This window comes from Agrilus planipennis, unplaced genomic scaffold, assembly GCF_000699045.2.
Source record: "Agrilus planipennis isolate EAB-ADULT unplaced genomic scaffold, Apla_2.0 scaffold21, whole genome shotgun sequence".
NCBI classification, from domain to species: domain Eukaryota; kingdom Metazoa; phylum Arthropoda; class Insecta; order Coleoptera; family Buprestidae; genus Agrilus; species Agrilus planipennis.
The window spans coordinates 171,345-191,848 of NW_020439030.1; positions in this window are offsets into that span (position 1 = coordinate 171,345).

Here is a 20,504-nt window from a genome sequence, read left to right on the forward strand (position 1 = left end):
TATAATTCGATGGAGCCGGCTGCACGCACGAAAAAACATGACTCATGCGGCGTTACCTCGCTCTGAGGCGTTCCATTTAAGGCTTGAAGTGCAANTTTTTCTAATTTTTCATCTCCTATCTTTATATTCACTTTTTTCCTATCTTAAATTCGAATAGAATGATCAAACAGAAATTTCAAGACTGTCAACTGTTATAATATTAAAATGTACAAGAAAATAAACTGTCTGTCTTATGTATTTCTTATCGATAGCTAGTCATTGTTTAAAATTATCAAAAGTACTCGGTATGAAAAGGAAAGTATTGATTAGGTATTTTCTTGTATTTTATATTACCCTTATGCATACATTTGCGGGGTTGGTTAGAGTCGTATATGTACCTACAAGAACACACCTACATACCTTCATCCACCGATATAAATTCTGTTTATGTGACATTATTACTGCAGTAGCAGGAATGAGTTACATTGTGCATTAGGCAAAGGCCTCATAAATTCATATTTATTAGGACATATAGAGAGAGACGTTAAACCGCCGAAGAATATTAAAATTTTGCAACGAGAGAGCTCGCAATCTGCATACGAAATACTCAGTAAGAAGGAAACTTTACTTAGGAGCGTGTACAACTTTATACATGACGAAGCATTGTCATCAAAAATTTACTGGGGACCCGAAGGGACTGTTCTATTTCTCGACTATTTTATGCGGAATAGTTTGGAGCAAAGTAAAAGACAAATATTATAAATGGTTTATCTATGGCAAAAGCCTGTGTCAGAAGAATTATGTGGTAATTTCTGTTTTATTATGAACAGATGATATTTGTTCAGACCAGGGTACATTTACCTGCCGTTTCCTTGAAACATTAAGTTGGAAATTCAAATATTCAATTTTGTTGGTTTTTACAAATATTATATGTAAGTGGTTTAGGTGTAATTTTAGGGTATCGAACTTTGCAGGTAACAATATCTTTAAGATACTTTATCTTCAAATACTTAAATAATATTAGAAACCAGTTGGTTAGCACTTTCACCCCTTCCTCTATCAGGGTCGAGATTATGTTATAAATAGGCTGACACACTCAAAAGAAGTGAGAAGACATCAAAAAAGAACAGAAAGACATCAAAAAAGAACAGAGACATCAAATAAGAACAATTAAGACAACAACAAACAACAATTAGTAGCATCAGTGTATCAAGTTCAGGGTCTTCAATATATGTAGTAACTCTATATTTGTAAATAAATATTACTAAGTGCAGTTATTCGTGTTATTCATAACTGAGGTAAATTATTATTTGCACTTACAATCCTTCCAAAAATTCGTGTGCTCCCTCATAGGAGAAAGAAGTGGCGCGGCACCGTAAAATAAATAAAACAATATTAAACATACAATAATTAAATAATCCTAAGTTTCTTTACTTTATAAACTACTATTTCACACTCAAGACGTGTTGTTCCCGAAATTGCCTAAGGATAACAATGAAATATGGTTTAGAAAACTATTTCTAGTTTAAGAAGTGCGAACTTTGATAAACGATGAGTATGGTATGAAAATAAAACAAAAATATTGTTATTCAAGAGAAGAAAAATAAGACAAAGAGTGAGTATAAAGATAAGAGGCGAAAAATTAGAAGAAATCGCTGTTTTTTGGAATCTAGAGAGTCAGATAATTCAGGATAGAAGGAACAATAGAGATATATAGCAAAGGATAGCGCAAAAGAAGTCAGTTCTATGCTCTCGAATGGTTAATTTAGAAATTCGAAAAATATTGTTAAAGGTGTATGTCTGGTGCAGGGCTCTGTAGGATGTTCTAGTTTTAGAGAAATACGAAGATTAGCTGAGGAGAGGAAAGAGTGGAGGTGCGTGTTCAGTCAGTCTTCGGACTGACGACCCTACAGTGAGGATGAAGTACGAATTTAAAGTTGCAAAACATTAAAAACTTGTTAGGATAAGCACAAAGTGGACTCTTCGTCATTAAAATTATTGAGTCGTATGTCGGTTTCTGGTATTAGGAAAATATGACCTGTTCATCATCATAAAGTCGTCCTAAGCTAAGACTGATTGGCCACTTCTTCCTATCCTGAGCTAATCTTCGCATTTACATAAAACTAGAACATCCTACATCCTTAACTATTTGCGTGCAGTAATCTAATCTAGGTCTAGTTCTACTTCTCTTAACTACTGTTTCTGCCTCTAATATGTCTCCGATTAGACCTTCATGCCTAAGAACCAACTTATCTCGCCCAGTTTTTATTGACTTCCATTGGGTTCTCTGTACTCCTATTCATTCTATTCCTCTTTATTTTTAACACTTTATCCACGGTATCCTCATCATTCGAATTTCAAAATTAACCGTTCGCGAGCATAGAAGTGACTTCTTTTTATGAAGATTGGAAAAACTTTGGCGGTTGTTGTAGAACAAACAAAATAGCTCAAAACCCCAACGCCAAAACACGACACTGTGTAGTTGTCCGAACCACTTTTCTGTTTTCGGGTGTATAGTTAGGTGGATGCATTCTATTGACATGGTAGATCCATTATGGTGGAAATGGCTTTTCTAAATTAACGGTACCTACCAAAAAGGTATCATGCAGATTTGTATGGGTTATGACTAGTCCCTCAATAATACCATTCAATAGCCCTATTTCCTTACAACTGTCAATTATGTTAAGATTACGAAATTTTCAACATCTTCTATTTTAACTAATTTCGAAAGTTCAAAGAGAGTTTCGACGATAATTCGTTTGCTAAATTGTTCAGAAGCTGTTTACGAAATCGAGCAGAACGAACGTTTTCCGTCTAGGCTGAAATAACGAAAGCTCCTAAACTAAACGGCTTGCCTCTGATCTTATTTTCTCCGACGTTTATTTGAAAGAGAAGAGGCTTAAGCTTTCCCTGGAAACACTACGAAATGGTGTCGCAAGAACCTATTTAGATACCTTACCCTTATTCTGCTCAACGGTGTCGGTAATTTGTTTCCTTCACCGATAGTCATCTATATACTATTTACCTTCACTTTTGTATACTTTACTGATGTGTATGTATATAAACTACAGACAGGGGCACATAAAAGAAAATTTATAATTACAATTAATCCCGACATGTCAACTAATTTCATCACGTTGTAACTTCTTCACAACTGTAGCTAATATACAGGGTGTCCAGAAAGGGTATTTATAAATTCAATTAAAAAACAACAAATTAAAAAAAAATTTATGTTGTTTTAGACAAACTTGTGGAAAATTAAGTGCTACAGATGATGTTGTCCAAATGTTGACCTTCGCGCTGCGCACACGCCTTTAACCGTCACGCGTGTCTACACATCTCTCTGGAAACGACGGTCATTTAAGTGAAGATGTGTTTCAATTGCAGTAGAGATCGTAGTTTGTTTGCATAAACCTTCTCCTTAAGGATATTTGGGAGGTACAATCGGAGACAAGAGTACATAAAATTAGAAATTCGTGATTAATTAGTTTTTGCAGCATATCATGAGGTAAATAAATACTATCTATAGTAAAAAAAAAGTATACGGTTTGAGAGAAAATTTGAAATTTGACCAAAAACTTTGAATAAAATAACGAATAATATGGAACATTTTTAACTGATTTTTGTCAGTGAATATGCCTTCATTTCGACTTCGAAACATAAAATATTTAATTTCAATCGTTATTAATAATGAGCGTAAAACTTTTTAATATGTTTAAATAATAATTAAAACTTTAAAATTGCATTTATTTCAGACAATTATAAATATTATCATTATATTATCAAGTAAAAACGAGATTTTCAGCTAATTTTTCATTTTTTCCTCGATAACCATTTAGTGAATTTGAATAACCTTACGCTAAAGTGATTCTCCAGAGTTCAAGTTACTTATTATAAAAGTTTGAAATTTCTGGTAGCTTTTTTTCTGTTAATAAAAATAAATTTAATCGGTTCGGTTAACGAATTTCCATAAAATGACGTGTAAAATTACAATTTTTTAAAATTTCAATAACTTTTGTAATTTTTACAGGAGTTTTAGAATTGAATGAGGAACGTTCTTCCAAATTTTTATTTGTCTCGTAGCATTTTGACACCTGCCAAACATCCTTAAGGCAGTGGTTTTCAATTTGTTTTTGCCAGGGAACCCTTTCTGATCACCCTTTTTTAACGAAACCCTATCTCGACAAAAAGGTAAAGTGATGATAATTTTATGTCTGACTCCTAAGACCTTATCATGTGCATGTTGTTCAATTGAATTCAAAATATTTATTGCACGTATGATATTCAATGTGCACACTTTTGCTTATAATAGCGTTAAAATTTGATTTAATGTCCAACAATTCAATTCGAATATCCAGAGTGATATTCAGTCTAGTTTTGAATTTGTTTCTTTTGTAAGTATAAACTGAAAAGCTCGTTTGTAATCTGAAGTCGAAATAGATAGCAACAAGAACCGGGATAATCTTCTCAATGACTGCAGGGTATTCATAATGACGTTTGATCAAAAGGTTATTCAAATTTGAATCAGCTGATTGATGAATTCTTAATATTGATTAAGTTCTCATACTCCGACATGGATAACATTGATAACTTAGTTCGATTTGCGAATGTATTCTGTACTCACAATCACTGGCTATCCTGTGACTGGGCGACTCATCCGGAAATATTCTTTCAAGGAGTTTTTCAGTTGTAATAGATGTTCGTTTATAGTTAGAGACAGAACGATTGCTTTTAGCAGAATTTTGTTCATTTTTACTAGGACAAGAAACGTCGTATTCCAGGAAACCCCTGTAATCCCTCCACGGAACACCAGGTTTCCGTGAGACACCATTTGAGATCCGCTGTCTTAAAGTATCTCCATAAGAAATGACCAAAAGATGTGAGATCGGGGCTTCTCGGAGGCCAGTTGATGGTGTCTCGACGAGAGATTAGTTTTTCCAAAAAAAGTTGATTGACAACCGCAAGCGGTTGGTTTGAGGTATGGTAAGAGGCTGTAGCTGTGGAATTACGATAAAAAGTTCTTTAACATGTCACAATACCGTTCATTGTTTATCGTAAGTATTCGACTTCGGCGGTCTTCAAAAAGATGAAGTCCAATGATGCCTTTACCAGACATGGCAGCCCACACAATAACTTTTGGAGTATGTAGTGGTTGTTCATGTTTACGTCTTGGATTTTCGACAGTTCTCTTTGTTTACAAGACAATGTAATTGAAAGTTCGGTTAGTCACTAAACAGAATGTTTTCGAACGTTAGAAATTGAAGCATTTCATTTATAAAATTCAGTCGGAAAGGATAATCGATAACGTTCAGTTTTTGAACGAACTGAATTTTGTAGGCTGTTAGATGTAAACCTTGCTTAAGAATATTGTGTAATGACGATTTTTTAATGTCAAGTTGAAAATCTCACTTCTTCAATAGTTTGTTGAGTTTGAACAGAGCGTGGGCGACCTGGATTATGAAGTTTTACAGTCGAACCGGTATTCTCAAACATTCGAATCCATTTTCTGTTGGTATCATCTTTCGGTGCACTCCTTATATTAAATTCTGTCCTTCATAAAAGTTCAGCCATGACTATCGAATCATCATTGCGATAATTAGCGCCAACGCAAAAAGCACGATGGTCTTCCCTTGGGTACACTTCCATGGTTATTAAATCTCCAAAAAGCAGTCCAACAACCGATCTTTGTCGCGTATCTCTCAACTTCACAGGTACAAGGACAGTGCAGATACAAATACCTTACACTTTCTAGACACCTTGACTTACGTTATAATTATTACTTTCCGGTATTCTCAGTTTTCACTGATAAACTTTGAGCAAGTGAAGCCGGACTGATGCTAAAGAATCTCACTCACATCTTTTCGGATACAATATGGAAACCAATTTTCTGTTCTTAAATTTTATAGAGTTAACAGTACTTCTTGCTGTGAAATATAATCGGTGATTATTAAAACCTCCGCTTCTAATTTAACCTATTGTGTTATTTGAAAAGGGGGATATGTTTGTAATGTTAAGGAATCTGCTACTCCGCATGTATCAAGGATTACTGATTTCTGCAGACTCATGTACGCATAAGTATATGCGAATAGGCTAGCATGTAATGTTTTAGGTATAGCACCTATTGATGATATTTTTGGAACAATATATTAATAATTGATCATCATACGGTCGTCAATCTTAAGACTGGTTGGACACCCACCTCCACTATTTCCTATCCTGAGCTATTCTTGGCATTTCCCTAAAACTAGAACAACCCACATCCTTAACTATTTGCTAACAGTAGCCTGAGAAGGTGTCCTACCAACCTATCTCTCCTATTTTTTATTGACTTCCGTAGAGTCCTCTGTTTTCCTATTCTTTCTAATATCTCTTTATTTCTAGTCTTCTCTATCCATGGTACCCTTATCATTCGTCGGTAACACTACATTTCGAACGCTTCTAAACTTTTCTTTTTCGCAGTGCCAACCGTCTATTATTTTCATCATCTCCTTAGAACACCACATCTCAATTGCACTTGACACGTCCACTGTCCACGTTTCGTATTCCAAACACACAACTAAATTATTTGTACTGTGCAACAACTGCAGATAACTTACAGTGCAATTCCGATAATAATAAACTACTACCGTAATTATAACCATTATCGCAAATAACGTTTGTCGGTATTCGGTAAATCTGAACGCAATTGTATGAAACATTTTGGTTAAATATTGGTAAGCACGTGACAAAGGAAATACTGCAATTTTGATTCGGTTCAACATTTCATTATTTATTTTGTGTTTAAAATATTAATTGCCAATATTGACTTTCTGTTAACAAAGATTAAATATATAATAAAGTTTAAAATATCGTTGGATGAAATTTAATATTAATAGAGATACCTAGCCTTAAATACGTAAAATGGATTCGGTATTGACAAAACACAGTATTTTGTAAAAACAAAAATATTGGTATGTAAAGGAAGAAAGGGCCAATATAAAGACAGGAGACTAAAAATTAGACGTGGCTGATTTTCGATATCTAGGAAGTCAGATAACTCAGGATGGAGGGTCTCAGTCCAGACATAAAACTGAAGATAGCGCAGGGTCGGTCGTGTCGTCTTTAATAAAAAGAAGTCACTTCTATGCTCGCGAATGGTTAAATTAGAAATTCGGAAAAGATTTTTAAAGGTGTACGTCTGGACGCTGGGCGCAGGGGAAAAAGAAGCGTTTGAACCAAGGTGTTATAGGCGAATGAGGAGGATACCGTGGATACATAAAATTAGAAACGAAAAGGTACTAGAAAGAGTAAGAGAACAGACATCGCTATGGAAGTCAATGAGAAATAGGCGAGATAGGTTGGTAGGACAGGTTTTCAGGTATGAAGGGTTAGTTAAAGACATATTAGAAGCAGAAACAGGAGTTAAGTGGGGCAGAAGTAGACCTAGATTAGATTACTGTTTGCAAATAGTTAAGGATTTGAGATGTTCTAGTTTTAGGGAAATGCGAAGATTAGCTTAGGATTGGAAAGGTGGAGGTGCGTGTCCAACCACACTTAGGACTGACGACTTTATGATGACGATAATTTAATGTTTGTTTTTATATACTTATAAGTACATCGAATTGATAAAACAACATAAGGATTTTCTATTTTCAATCCTTCCCCTGTTAGAGACAGAACGATTGCTTTTAGCAGAATTTTGTTCATTTTTACTAGGACAAGAAACGTCGTATTTCAGGAAACCCCTGTAATCCCTCCACGGAACACCAGGTTTCCGTGAGACACCATTTGAGATCCGCTGTCTTAAAGTATTTCCATAAGAAATGNTCGGTATTGACAAAACACAGTATTTTGTAAAAACAAAAATATTGGTATGTAAAGGAAGAAAGGGCCAATATAAAGACAGGAGACTAAAAATTAGAAGTGGCTGATTTTCGATATCTGAGAAGTCAGATAATTCAGAATAGAGGGAGCAGTCGAGACATAAAACAAAGGATAGTACACGGTCCAGTCGCCTTCAACAGAAAGAAGTCACTTCTATGCTCGCGAATTATTAAATTAGAAATTCGGAAAATATTTTTAAAGAAAAGATTAGATGCGTTTGGATTATGGTGTTACAGGCGAATGATGAATAGATAAAATTAGAAACGAAAAGGTATTAGAAAGAGTAGGAGAACAGACAGCGCTATGGAAGTCAATGAAAAATAGGGGAGATAGCTAGGTAGGACACCTTCTCAGGAATGAAGGGTTTGTTAAAGACATATTAGAAGCAGAAACAGGAGTTAAGAAGAGTAGAGGTAGACCTGGATTAGATTACTGTTCTCAAATAGTTAAAAATGTGGGATGTTCTAGTTTTACGGAAATGCGAAGTTTAGCTCAGGATAGGAAGGAGTGGAAGTGAGTGTACAACCAGTCTTAGGACTGACGACTTTATGATGACGAAAATTTAATGTTTGTTTTCATATACAGTACGTCGAATTGATAAAACATCATAGGGATTTTCTGTTTTCCATCCTTCCCCTGGTGATATGAATTTTTAAGTAATCAAACCCAAAAAAGGGCAAAAATAAATAGTGTGTAAGCGTTAATTAGCTACTGTACTGGCCCTTAAACCTATTCATGAAAACTCCTATAATTTTCTGGCCTTGATTATATAAANGTTCGATTCCTGGCTGGGAAGTGGCAGAAACAACAATTTTTCCTAATTAGCTTGAGACTATCTATAGTGAGTAAATTTAATTCAAAAAAATTAATTCACTTGCATTAGACTTAGCCCCACAAAACAAAGTGTCTGATTAAAAGTGAGTGATTTTTCTTTAAAAATTCTTGATATGTAAGTGCAATTTTCGACACAGAAATCATAGAATTAGTTAAAAGTATAAAAGTAATTGCCTAAATTGTAGTGCTTTTTATGTTGGTCAAACTGGTAGAAAACTACAAGTAAGGTTAAAAGAACATGAAAAATACCCAAACGCAGGTAACACACATAATATTAGACCTAAACAATATCAAATTATTGCATCCTGATAAGACAGATAAAATACTCAATTTAGTGGAAGAAGTAGAAATTACGAAAGCTTAAGAAAATTTACTTAGTACATTAGTGAATTAATTTTTGAATTAGCTTTACCCATTACAGATAACCTCAAATTAACAAGGAAAAAGCTAAGTGTCTCATTACTAATAATGATTATACATTGGCTCTACGATTCTGCAACCTATATCTTAGGTACGTATACTTCGTTTACTTTCTGTAGCGATGTGACCTTCAGTTTGACCGGCGCAAAGTAGAAAAGAACAGCACTAGACCAGAAAAGGAAGGAGACAACTATCGGGCAAACTCGTAACCGGCGAGGAGCGTATAATCCGTACAGTACTGCACGGAAAATTTTGACCATTTTATCCACTACAATTGCATTGCTCAAATGTGCTGTTATTGGTACCATTTACTACTGAAAATATCAACGAGATGTTTATTTATATTTGAAGACATATTAAAGGCTTTAACGCTTGTTTTCGACTCGCACTACTATTCATGATTGAACAAAACTTTTGGCAGGTACTGTATGAAAAAGTATGTTTAATGAACAAGAGTCGAGAGTATAATGAGCTTTTTTCTCCCTACCTACGATTTTGCCAATGCGGATCCAAGACATTGGAAGGGGTATATCGCTAGAGAAAGTAAATGAAGTATATCGTCGGTTGCTTCTGCCACCCCATTCTAGCTTAGCGGTAGAGTACTGGTAGGTAAAACCATGGGCCCGGGTTCAGTTCCCGGCGAGGAAGTAATAGTAATTACGTGACAACGTCTTATAATTCGATGGAGCCGGCTGCACGCACGAAAAAACATGACTCATGCGGCGTTACCTCGCTCTGAGGCGTTCCATTTAAGGCTTGAAGTATAAGCGAGAGCGCGGAACGAGCGACAAAGAGGCACAATCGGCTTCCGCGTTCGGCAGCGTTCGACATCTGTCTCTCTCCTACTTGAGTGAGCGATGCGTCCGCATGGACAGCTGCTATACAATAATACATTTCCATTTACCTCCTTCTCTATATCCATACAAAATATCTTTCAAACAAATAAAATTAAAATTTTCTTTTGAAAAATGAAACCATTCCATCAGTATTTTCTTATGACGTTGTCACGTTCAACTATCGTCAGTAAACCGACTTTAAAGACAACCGATTTTTTTTTTTCAATAATTTGAGGTTATCTGTAGTGGGTAAAGTTAATTAAAAAAATAATCACTAATTCATTGAATTGAACCCTACAAAAACTTAAAATTTACTTATTTCTTCATAGTGTTCATACTTCTGCAGGTATTACGTTTTAAAGTAACTTTGAAGAGCCGTGGCTTTCAAAACTTTCACGGTGATACGTAATGAAATTTGCGGAAAAAAAACAAGGCGGTGGTGATTTTCGTGTCAAGAAAACGAGTTTATAACAGAGCTTAGTCATAATGGCGTGTCGCCATTTTTACAAACATCAAGGCGGCTGAATTAATTTCCGGAATAACTTCCCTTTGTTGTTTCAGTGAGTAATGTCTCTTGTCTTTTAATCCGCAGCTAAACGAAGTAAAATGCAAACGACACAGTGTACCTTTCCTACTAGCGTTGACGTTGGAGCGAGAAAGAGAATGTTTTTACACTTCCCCAGGCCAACAACAATAACAACAGGTGAAATGAACCGTTGGAAACGACAATTCGTTTAACGTCGTCATGTTTCCGTTATTATTTCCCGGAAGTTTCAACAAGTCGTGCAGGAATGGACAAACACCCTCAAATTACACAGATCCCAATCTGGCTCCAACAAGTCAAGATTTTAGAAATGCTAGCAACAGCAAAAGCCAAAGAACGATTTTTTTTGAAAGTATTAATTAACTACATGTTGAAACGTCATCATCATCATAAGGTTGTCAGTCCTACAGCTTGGATACGCACCTCCACTCTTTCCTATCCTGAGCTAATCTTCGCATTTCCCTAAAACTAGAACATCCCACATCCTTAACTATTTGCGAACAGTAATCTAATCTAGGTCTACCTCTACCCCTCCTAACTCCTGTTTCTGCCTCCAATATGTCTCTGACTAGANATCTTCTTTATAATAAAAATCATAATTGATTATATTAAATTAAAGTAAAAAACAAAAGATTAAAAAAAGTTGAATACCTCAGCACTACAATCAGGTACACCAAAATAGATTAATCTAAGGATCCTTGAACATTAAAGGTATTGCTTATTGATCAAATTACCAAACCAAATTTCCCATTCTTAAGTTGTTTTCAAAAACTGAATGTCATCCCACCATCTGTCTTTAGTACCTACCCATTTAAGAACAGTTTGTAACGATTTTAGTCATACGCATTCTCAGCCTGGCAAAATAATCAACATCAAAACTTTGGTAAACTTTAACTTCCAAATCCAAATAATGTTAGTTTATTTTGTTTGGATTTGAGAGAGTTCACCTCTCGATGGTTCAGCTGTACCTGCTAAAGTACTTCTTTTACTTTTGACACCAACAATTTCTAATAAATATTTAAGTCCATCAAAAACAACCCGTTCTAGTGGAAGTAATTATGTTCTATTGAAAGTAATTTCAATGATGGTAACTGAACATCGAACAGATAAGTGATTAATAGCGGTCACGAACTGAACAGGCGATGTTCTGATTCTGGACTAAAGGCCACATCCAGCATCAGAAATGGAAGGACTTCTGAAGAAGCTTGCCACTCATGCTAGTAAAACGTTAAAAGATTAAAAAACAACCCCCAAAAAAACGACGGCCTTCAGACTTGACTGGAAAACATAAGTTAAACTTGAAATTGCCAGAAATATACCCAATTGTTTGAAAATCCATCATGAATTCGCATATCTTTAAAAAACTTTATTTAGCTTCATGTCTGTTTAAGCTCAAATGTCACAAGGGTATAAGCTTTAGGGTTTGAATGACAAAGAAAATTACGTCATGTAAGAAACAACCCTGACTTGTTTTTTTTTTCCAGAGCTTTCACACAAACACAAAAAGCAAAAGAAATGCAAAAGAAAAATTTTATTTGAACAAAGGTTTCCTTAAATTGCTTATTTTTGTTTTGGAGTCCTTAAAATTTTTAAATACACTTTTTCACCAGAATTTTCTGTTATCATTACGAATTAAGCAACTCATTATTAATATAAATAACAATAGTCAATAGTCTTTTAACTGTCGTTGACGAAACAATTCAATCGGGAACAAATTGTAAAATATGGAGAAAATCGAGTACCGCACTGTTATAAAGTTCCTTACCAAGCAAGGAAACAAGTTCAAACCATACTGGAAGAGATGTCGTCATCCGTTTACGAGGACTCTTGCCCAGGTAAAATCATGATTTACTAGTGGCATATCCTCTTTAAGCAAGGCAGGGACTCACTTGAAGACGACCCACGGCCAGGTCGGCCGGTTGAGGTGACCACTCCAGAAATCATTTAAAAAGTCAAAAAATTAATACTGCAAGATGCCCGACTTAAGAAGAAACAGCTTGCAGAAATGGTAGGAGCATATCAGATACAACCATTTTTAAAATTCTTCTCGATCATCTTGGTATGAATAAAGTCAGCACAAGCCGTGAATGCTCAGTCCGCCTCAAAAATAACAGCGTTTGGAGTGTTCTCGCGCGTTTTTATACCTCTGTAGTGAAGATAAAGATGGAGTATTGACTCAAATTGTTACTGGGGACGAAACTTGGATTCATCATTATGAACCTGAGTCCAAACAGGACTCTATGCAGTGGCACAAAAAGGCACACCATCATGGGTGCAACAAGGGGCGCTCCACGGGTGCCTGAGCACTCACTCGATTGAGTTGGGCACCCAGTCAATTCCAGTCGATTCAGATATTAACCCAACTTGAAGGTTCGGTTTAAATAGTTCAAGCTCGTAAATGAACAGCCGAACTCGATCTTTTCAGTTTATACACACGCAGTATATAAATATTTATAGTATTATGATGGGAGCACCCAGTCAAACTGTAACGTTGTTGCGCCCCTACACACCACCAAACAAGTTTAAGGTGTCACAGTTGGATAGGAAAATGATGGCGACAGTTTTTTGGGACTCGGGAGGGATCCTGTTGATCGATTATAATGATAAAGGTTTCTTCATAACGGAGAATTATATGTTTCAATCCTGGAGCGGTTAAGGAAAGCAGTCAAACAAACAAGAAAAGTTGATATTCTTGTTCTGTTCACAAGAGCCGTGTTGCAATGACGGCCCTGCAGAAGGTGGGCTTCGAAATTTTGGCTCATCCACCCTGCAGTCCTTATCTAGCTCCCAGCGATTATTACCTATTCCCAAACTTGAGAAAAAGTTTTCGTATGAAGAAATTTTCAAGCGAGGATGCAGCTTCGACGTATTTTTCAGGAAAAGACAAAACATTTTTTTCGAAGGTATACGTAAGTTAATTGAAGATTGGAAAAATGTATAAGAGCAACAGGTGAATATATTGAAACGGAAAAAAAAATTACTTTTACTTTTATTTCCATTTCTTACCCCCCATTCCGCGAACTTAAAAACGCCCCGTCGTATTATTCGAACCTGTAAAAAGTTTACTAGAAGAAGAAAATAACAGTTTAAATAGCTGCATTGTTCGAACAGTAGGTACGACTTTTTGACTTTCGTGATTAAACAGATCGGTGAATTAATGTTAAAAGGTCACCAACGACGCAAATTTGTATGCACTCTCTACATTTTCAGCATGTCATCGCGGTGGACATAAAGAGAAACCAATTTCAACTGCACAGTTTATTATGCATACACTGTGGCGAGACTTTTGATTAAATAGAGCGAATAATCTAGATGATATTCCCGTTATTATTACTATTGCCTCCCTTTGGTATTCTGAAAACCAAAATTGTTTCATTCTTGCTGAACAACTACACTGAAACCTACAAAACAAACCTATAAGTTACAATAATTTACTTTGTTTCATTATCTTTCAAAAGGTTCAAATAGAAATTTAACTAAGAAGGAGTCTAATCTTAAAGATTGCAATAATTTTTACTATTTGTCCCAATTACTTACGTTTATATCAGAGTGGAAGGCTTTATGTTAGTTGTGGTTGATATTTTTAGTACAACGTATAGCAGCTGTTAATTTCACTCGATCAGGTTAGGTTGGGATAAAACATGTTAAAAAGCTACAGAATTAACATTGGTTTTAAACCCTATATAACACTTGCGCAACTCTCTAGATACAAAACCAAAAGAACAAAATGTGTGCTAGGACACATAGTAGAAGTGAAACTTCAACAGACAAGTGGAAAAACGAATCGCAACAAAATTTTACGGGGACAGATAGTTAATGTAATTGTCTAATCTGAAAACCTTCCCGTAAAACTTCAAGTAAAAATTTGTCAGGTTTTCACATCTCCGTTGAAGTTTCATTTCTACTATGTGACCCAGCACACATTTCGTTTTCACAGGTTTCTCGCAAATTATGATTTGATATTTACACAGACCGCAAATAGAGGCAATGATGCTCAGCCACGTGGAGAGCAGTGGTAAGAAAACAACAGCTGAGCAAAGCACACGCCGCCGGGACTCTAGCGGACTTCCCGCTCTCCGCGCTGTTGTGCATTATATCAATCTAATACAGGCGTTGCCCTCTATCTGCCGCCACCAGCCTGGTTCTACTTCAGCCGCTGCAGTCTCTCACCACGCTATATACCGTCTACCCCCTCCACGCGGCCGTTACGCTTTTTCGTGACAGAAATAATCGTAATACACCGTCTATATAGAAGTTTCACTTCAAAAATGTATCATGTTCCTTGCAACAATTGTAACATGGGGTATGTAGGTCAAACCAAAAGGTCGCTTTATGTTAGAACCGGAGAATAAGTACAAAGAAAGACCATAGAAATCTGAATATCCTGACCCCTATACATAGAACTCCCTTCTATGAAACTAATTGTTGGTTTTTCAGACAGATGCTTTCAGAATGACATTAGTTTTGTTACTTGTTGCATCATGTACCTACTAGACATTTAACCATAGGTATACTGTAGAAGATGCAATTCTTTTGCAGTATTAAACTAATAAAAGGTCGAAGAAGGGTAGCAAAGCACATTACGACAACTTAGAGTGAAATAACTACCATAAATTATTCCAATGCCTTTTTCTTTAGAGACAAAGTTACTGAGAAGCTTTGAGTTAAATCGAGCGTCACCCTTTTTGTTCGAAGTTAAAAATACGCCACGACACGAAAAACCGAATGAAAACCACGAGTGGGAGCTTTTCGGATAAGATGGGGGAAGTTTGAATTCTCCGCGGTCTTTAATAACATTGGGAAATGCAAATGATATTTGATTTCCGCAATTTTCGTGTCGGCCGAAGTGTGAATAAGATAAATTAAAGCTCGGGGTAGCGCTTTATATTTAAATTAAACAGACGGTTTCGAAAATTCGACGGCAACGAACAGGGTGCAAAAGATGATGTGACGCATTGTCTTAAGCTTTTTTGGTAATATAAAAATAATTAAAGCTTTTACGCAAAAATTTTTATTTGAATAACAGACACCAAAAAACCTTCTTAAATGATGGAAATTTCTTGAGGATAATAATAAAAAATGTATACGAAATGCTACTAAAATGCGTGTAATTTGGAATTTCCAACATTAATTATGCTGAATCAAATTTCTATAAAAAAGGCGACTAAAAGTTTTAAAATTCACATTGTAAAATATTTAAAACAAACTTGTGATTAAATTATTTTCTATTAATTAATTCAGGCATATTATTTGTTCTATATAGTTCTCGATGTTATATATGTAAGCTTATAAGATATGATAAGTATAAACTTTAGATTAGCATGCCTGACCGAGCCTGTTTTAAGAAATATATGAGTTTAAGTTACAATATATTTTAAAAGCAGTCGTGAATCATTACTTGTAATAAAAAAGACATAAAATGAATTCCCGCAAAAACTCTCAATGTGCTTGATTTTACCATATAATCTAACAAATAGAAATATGTATAAAGGGCACAAGATAATAAATAAATTAAAAGGAAAAGGAAATCCTTAAAGCATGTTAGAATTTATGTAACTATCTTCTTCTCAATGATCAAAATAGATTAAGCCATAATAACGACACTTCGAAGCACCTTGTCGAAAAAACGAATCATGAGACCGAAAAAGGTCTCATTAAAAAACTATTCCTCTATTCATTTCTGCAATAATCTCACATGATCGATCTTAAAAAATAAGTTTGTATTTAAGTTTTTTCTTGTGAACTAAGTATTTTGTTTTTACCTACTGCAGATAACCTCAAATTAATGATTGTATCTTAGTACCGGGGCGTAAAACCAGGAGCTAAGGTTCGATTCCTGGCTGGGAAGTGGCAGAAACAACAATTTTTCCTAATTAGCTTGAGACTATCTATAGTGAGTAAATTTAATTCAAAAAAATTAATTCACTTGCATTAGACTTAGCCCCACAAAACAAAGTGTCTGATTAAAAGTGAGTGATTTTTCTTTAAAAATTCTTGATATGTAAGTGCAATTTTCGACACAGAAATCATAGAATTAGTTAAAAGTATAATAATCCATGAGGCTACGTCGATTTGAACAGTAAGCTATTCTTAACAAGAAGATTCCACGATTGTGTGAACTTTGAATCCTCATATATTAGTCTTGACCTTTTGTTGTAAATCGTGACTACTGACCATAAGTTTTAAATAACAAGTCAAATTTGGTTTTTAAATCCCCTTTACTTCAGAAGTTATTAGTGTGCAATCCATTAATTTTCATAATTACTAAGTAAAAATTTAATTATCATAATCTTAATAAATTTCTAGAATTCCGAAATTTTGCCTATTAACCTGAATAAGATTTACAGATAGAAAATGCGTAAATTTCTGTTCAAAATGCTCAAAAATCTGTGTATTTATTAAAATACCGCTTGATAAAATGATTATAAAAATCAACTATCTACTGCTTATGTTAATAATAACCGATCAAAGAATAACCATACGTAAACGAAACGTAAAAAATTATGGAAATCCTACCTTCATTCAACTGCGTTTTGAGGAGTTTTGTTATTAGATATTACTCAAGGCACTCGACGATTTTGGAACCTGAAAAAAGGGATAACAATTTTTAAAATGACATGTATATATATTCTTATTATTTAAATTGAAAGAATAACGATCGAAAATTGGCTGACCGCGGTCTAGGTCCGGATCGTAAAAACATGGTACGTAAATTTCAATTTTCACATATTAACACGTATAACACTTTGAGGCCTCTGATTGGAACGGACCAAAAACTTAACAGTTAATTATCAGTTTACAAATACGAAAATGTTAAGGTTAATATTTAATTTTAAATATTAAAATTAAATTAATTTCCTATCTTCTACATATTACTTCAAATAAACGGGATAAAATTGTGTCTGTTATCATACCCTCGCCGGGAATCGAACCCGGGTCCCCTAAACACTAACCTCTTCAATATATACATAAATGTTCTTGAATAGGTTAGTATTTAATATTAAACATTAAACGGAAATTAACTTTCTATCCTCTACATATTACCCCATATTAAGGGGGAAAAATTGTGGTATAGTACTGGTGCGTAAAACCAGGTGACCCGGGTTCGATTCTCGGCGAGGGTATGACAGCAGAGACAATTTTTTTCCATTGATTTAAGATAATATGTAAAAGATAGAAAGTTAATTTGAGTTTAATATTAAATATTAACCATATCATTTTCGTATAAGTATATTGATAATTAACTATAAATTTTTTGAACCACTCCAATCTCAGGCCTCGAAGTGTTATGACATAGTATGTGAAAATTATTAATTTTTAATTAATTATTGAAATTGATAATTATATACAATTGGTTTCGACGATACTTGTGATATCTTTGATGTACTAGCCGTTGTTGTAGCTGCTATCACCTCTCATATTAGCGTAGTTTAGAGTACTGGTTTGTAAAAACAAGCAACCCGGGTTCGATTCCCGGCGAGAGCAACAATTTTTCCCTATTAATTTGTGATAATATATACAGGATAGAAAGTGAATTTTAATGTAATGTTTTATATTAACAGTTAATGGCATTTTTACAATTAGATTAGCATAAAATGGCATATGAGATGAGCATCAATTTATAATTCAAGAAAAGTAAACTATAAATTCGTGATGGATTTTAATGTAGCGTAAGCCGTGTTAGTTCTGTAAACTGGTGATTAACGAAAATATAACTCGATTACAATTCCGCTGGTTCAATTAGACAAATCTAATTATTACACATTTACTATAGAAATTATTTTAGTTCCCTCTTTAGCAGCATTACTTTTAAAGCGGGCAAACATCGTTTGTTTAATTAAAGTTTTGAAATTTTCCCTACCACAGAAGTGTTCGCTAAAATTGAGCATCCGAGCAGAAAATTAAAGAGAAAAGTGAAGCATTATAATTTAACGGGAAGAAGTAAGTGGATTAAAAATCTTCTTTTGATATCCGGGATTTATGAAAGGAGTATCTAGTATATTCTTTAATACGGGAAAATTTCAAATCATATGGGAAATTAAAATCTAATATTAACTCATGATATCATGCAGCACTTAGTTTGAACTTTTTTACAGTTTAAATAGAGAACTTTCAGAACACAAGATCGAATTCATCTTTTGAAAATGAAAAGACATGATACTTTTATTTATCATCATAAGGACGTCCGTCTTAAGACTGGTTGGACACGCACCTCCACTCTTTCCTATCCTAAGCTAATCTTCGCAATTTCCCTAAAACTAGAACAACCCACATCCTTAACTATTTGCGAACAGTAATCTAAGCTAGGTCTACCCCTGTCCTAGTCCTAAATACCTGAGAAGGTGTCCTTCCAAGCTATCTTGCCTATTTCTCATTGACATCAATAATGACGTCTGTTCTGTATAGGGTTTATACAAAAACCGACATTTTAGAAAACCGGTTTTCGAATAATAATTTTTCCATCAAACCGGTTTTAACCGGTTTCGAATTTTTATAAAAAAAATTTTTGATCGAATAATCTGTAATTCGAACAAAAAATGTTAACAGAAAATTTAGAGTGATTAAAAGTAGTTTTTGACTGAAATTATTTACTGAACACTGAATTTATGAACTGTACATAAAGAAATCAGAAGACAAACTGATATAAAATCTAAATTAATTCATCCAATAGACAAAACACACCAAACCGCTTGCGACCGATATGATTCCAAGAATCAAACCGCTTGCAACTGTGTTTTCATCAATCTGGTACATTTGGCTACATTTGTCATTTTCAATTCAAGTGTTATTCATACATTAAAAACTGATATTTTCTACTAAAAAACCGGTTTTCGAATTTCATAATTTTCTCCAAAAAAAACGGTTTTTAAAAACCGACAAACCCTACTTCTGTGATTTTTCTAAACCTTCTCTATTCACGGTATCCTCATCATTCGTCTGTAACACTACATTTTGAACTATTCTATCTTTCTCTTTTTCGCCGCGCCCATAGAGTGTCGAGCTCCAGACACACATATTTAAAAATCTTTTTCCATTTTATAAATTAACCGTTTGCGAGCACAGAAGTGACTTCATTTTATTGAAGGCGACTCGACCCTCCGCTATCTTGTGCTTTGTATCTCTACTGCTCCTTCCATTCTGTGTTATCTGTCTTCCTAGATACCGAAAATCTGCCACTTCTTCTAATTTTTCGTCTCCTATTTTTGTATTAGCTATTTGCCTTTTTTTTTCTTCCTTTGCATCTCATTCTACTTTTATTTATTTCACATCGATAACTCTACCTTCTCTATATACTCTACTTTCTACCTTTGAGTCAAATCCTTCGTATTTTAAATATATTTGTTAAGATTTAATATCCAACGTGTTTTTTATCCTCCACCAAGAAAAGTTGAGTGTTATTAACTAAATTCGAGTTTTGACATTCATACGCAATCTAACACTACCTGTTCAGTGAAAAAAGGGACAAGCAGCAGGGTGCTCATACGCAATACAGAAATATTTTCTACTTCTGCCTCATCGTAAAAGTAAAAGACAATGGTTTAATTTCTTAGTGCCTACCTTAAATTGCAAGCGTCAGTAAAATCAAATCTTTTCATCATACAACATAGGTATTTGATACTTAACAACAGATGCACCTAAACAAATATCTACAGCACATCGCAAAACTAATATCATGATATTTAATTACAGTGCAGTTTCATTTAATTAAAGAACCCAAATTGAACATCACCAGCTCTAAAGTAATTTAGATAAAACACCGCAAATTCCCGTGCTAATTTCCACAACAACATGAATAATTACTCACTCACATAAACACATACCTGCGTTCATGCATATGAATCAAATTATTTCCCTTGCAGTAAAATATAGAAATCTATGTATGCATATAGTATCCATAAAATTTAAAAAGAGTAATCTATTAATACTTGTGATTTCAGATATAACAAATACTGTAACATTTTCTACTAGCGCAAAAATGATAGTAAAATACTATCTATAAGAAATGACACAGGTACACCGAGTGACAT